Genomic DNA, 4,095 nt, shown 5'->3' with positions numbered 1-4,095 from the left:
CGTGTTATTGTAAATTACATAGGTTTGTTCAGCAAAGAAGGCTTTTTAAAAAAACAAAAACAGGCAGTTCGACATGAAGTTGTAATATTCATTATATATATATATATATATATATATATATATATAATATATATATATATATATATATATATATATATATATATATATATATACTCATAACGTGCTTTTAGAATAACAATTTATTTAACAGTCATTTAAGGGAAATAGATACAGTGAGCTTTAACAACTGGGTGATGTATATCGCACATGTAATAATACACAGTAATGTTTACTTAATAAGTTTATATAATGTACACTGTAATAATACACAGTAATGTTTACTTAATAAGTTTATATAATGTACACTGTAATAATACACAGTAATGATTACTTAATAAGTTTATATAATGTACACTGTAATAATACACAGTAATGATTACTTAATAAGTTTATATAATGTACACTGTAATAATACACAGTAATGATTACTTAATAAGTTTATATAATGTACACTGTAATAATACACAGTAATGATTACTTAATAAGTTTATATAATGTACACTGTAATAATACACAGTAATGTTTACTTAATAAGTTTATATAATGTACACTGACCCACATTGCTATAGCTTAAAATGAGTAAATGTTTCTTTTGTAACGTAAATCATTGTCATCGTGACTTATCCAACTCTTTGATATTGATATAAATCAAATAGTTTACATACTTTTGTGTATGAGATTAATTTCTCAATGATACCATTAAAAATAACAAGTTTAGGGTTTTGTTACAGTTAGATATTTTACTATGTACATGTAACAGTATAGCACGTAGAAATAGTCATCATTGTGGTAACTTTTAAGAATATACAATAATTAGAAATACTTCTTAGCAACCAGAATAAAATAAAGAATATAGTAATGTATAAAACGGTCATTCATGATCTTTCTACCCTGGAATACCACCCGTCTGTTGCCAATATAAAACTCCAAAAATACTTTAAACTTACTAAATCAAATTGTGCTGTATTGAATTGAAAGAAACCATTTAAATGAAATAGCTTTAAAATTTGAGGAATACTAATATTTACAGAGGGTTGTCGTTCTTTGCTCTCGATCTCTGTCAACGTCTAAGTTTCACAAGATTTTGGTAAAATTCACTTCACATCTTCTCCATATCTTTTTCAACATACTAGGTTCCATACCCAATGATTATTTATAAAATTGCATCCTTTATAGGTTTGAGAAAACGTGTTTCAGCTATGCTGAGTTATCATGGCATTTATGATTTGCATAATTACACTGTAAATGTAATTTCCATGGGGATTATTTCGCGGACTAATATGAAATTCGCTATGCAAAAATATTGCACGTTACTTTTTCTGGGAGTAAACCCCGACAAATGATCTTTTTAGAACATCATTGCAAAAAATACCTCATTTGTCAATGTTGGTGCAACTTGGATTGGGGTATGTGAGATAAGAACGACAACTCCCGTTAGAAATTGTGCGAATGTGGGGCCTAAGGCTTGCGTGCTAGTTTTCACTGCGAAATGCTTCTCGTGTCTAGTGGAGATGTGGGACCTAAGGCGGATGTGATCAGTGAGCGGGGAAATGCTTACTCCTCCTGGTCGCCTGCTCCCAACTCTGATGTGTCCCCGTTTGCCTTGCTCTTGGTTGTGTATTCTTTATTCTGTGTTTGTCCTACTTTTGATTGTGTATTCTTTATGGGGATTCTGAGATTGCTCGCCGTTCGTTGTCTTTGCTTTTTCAAAAACTGAATGCAACTTATACACAAACTGGATAATAAAGAAGCGCATCACCAAGGACAATCAAGGATTATTATGCCTTGTTCACTTATGCCCTGTATATCAACTGAATACGACAAGCATTCGTGTTTATAATTAGCACTAATACGTGAAAAATAGGTTTTGGTCGGGTGGTCATGTTGGGCGTGTCATCTATTCTTAAGAGAGGTGAGCCGCTGACCCGTAGGTTGAGGGGGTCATTTCACTTACCGGGGTATGTCCTTTATATAAACTGAATGTAACTAGCATTCACAGAGATGAAAATGAATGTATCTAGTGTTTACACATGGAATAACACGCCTGATGGTCGGTGGGGGGATGCTTGCTTCTGGCCGCCTGGTCTCATAGCTGGTGTGCCCGTGTTTATCGTGCTCCTAGATGGGTATTCTTAATGAGAATCATGAGATTGGTCCCTTCTCGTTGTCTGTGGTTTTTCCTAAACTGAATGTAAGTATTATTCACACAAAAAAGAGGTTCATCACAAAGCACATGGAGGGATTATTATGCCTTGTTCTCTTGCGTCTTGGATATATAAACTGAATGTAACGAGCATTCACATAAATAAAAACAATGTGATCCATCACCATGGACAAACAATGATTATTGTGCCTCGTTCATATGCCATATCTATAAACTGAATGTAACTGGTATTTACACACATGGAAGTATATATAGCTAGTATTGAAGTCAGCTTTTCGCAAAATATATGGTCATATAACGATCTAGTTCACATATCATTGGAACAAATGCTATACCGATTGTTAGGCCGTTTTTGGCACACTGATTTTGACTACGAATAACTCCGTTTAACTGATCAGGATATAGGTCGACAGGGGATTCTTACTCCTCCTAGGCACCTGATCCCACCTCTGGTGTGTCCAGGGGTCCGTGTTTGCCCAACTATCTATTATGCATTGCTGTATATAGGATTGATGATATTGATCACTGACAGGAGTTTTTAAGGATCTGTAGGGGGCCGAAATAAGGCCTCATTCCCAATGCTAAAATGCAGACATGTTTCCCAATTTTTGCTTTGAAATTCCCAAACAATGAAAACAAATCAAACAGGGCAGCCAAATCGTTCATAAATCTTATTCACAGGTCCACAGATTATGATTTTTGCTTCAAACGTCTTAAGTAAAAACACATTTTTTGGACTCTGCTAATTTGAAATAGTTAAGCTTTGACCAAATTGAAAGACAGAAGGAGCCCAATTATACCTTAAAGCACTCTGAATTGGGTTTTCCCTTATTTCTTTGTATGAAACATTTTTTCCCAATTTTATAGGCAAATGTCGCTATTTTTCCCAATTGCAAAGACCCTGGCCCTTGAAATCAAGACCCTAAAAAACCTGACTGTTCGATATATTCACCTTTCATTCATACATTAAAAACAGTTTTTGATGGGGTAATCGTAGTCTTTTTTTAAGGAGACGAGTTTCTAACCTGGAGTTTAGTTTTATCGTTTGGGGTCGGTGGTATGCGGATACTATAGTCATTCTGATTTGCGGATACATCCTGTCATTGGATCGGCTGTTATCTGGCGTGTTTAGTGCCGGTCGTTAAGCCGTTTTCTGCGTGCTAGTTTTGACTACAGGTTGCTTTGTGTGCTCGGAGTGTAGGGTTTGCAGCGCGTGTGGTCGGTCCTCAAGGCTGCTTGCTCTTTGGCGCCTGATCTTGCCTCTGGTGTGTCCATATTTGCCGTGCTCCTCTTTTTGTCTTCATATGGGTTATGATATTGGTGGCTTTTCCTTTTCCTAGGAAGTTCCTTTACTGAATTAGGTATTATTCACAAATAGCAAAATGAATAAGTTCATCACGAAGGACATGCAAGGGTTATTATGCCTTGCTTACTTATATTCTTTTTAACAAATGAATTGAACTAGCATTCACACACATGGATATAAACAGGTTTCCGTTGGGTTCGTTACAGCGTGATATGCCTGGTAATTGTTTTAATCAATATGGGCTGCTGGCGCTGTTTATGTTGTGGGGGTTCAGCGCCTCATTTACGTTCGGAGTTTTGTGAATTATGTGATCGTTGTGGCGGTCTGATTTTTGAATGCAGACTGTTTTTAGGTTGGGTGTTAAGCCGTTCTTTGCGTTGTGACTTGTAGTCTGTTTGCGTGGTCGGAATATGACATTTGCGGCATATATGACCGGTCAGTGAGAGATGCTTGCTCCAAGTGGCTGTCTGGTTCCAATCCCAGTGTATCTGTTTAAAAAACAGGTTCATTACCAAGAACATACAAGGATTATTATGCCTTGTTCACTTATGTTCTTTATATAAAC

Source organism: Ostrea edulis, chromosome 9 (genome assembly GCF_947568905.1).
Source record: "Ostrea edulis chromosome 9, xbOstEdul1.1, whole genome shotgun sequence".
NCBI classification, from domain to species: Eukaryota; Metazoa; Mollusca; class Bivalvia; order Ostreida; family Ostreidae; genus Ostrea; species Ostrea edulis.
This window is presented reverse-complemented; position numbering follows the sequence as displayed.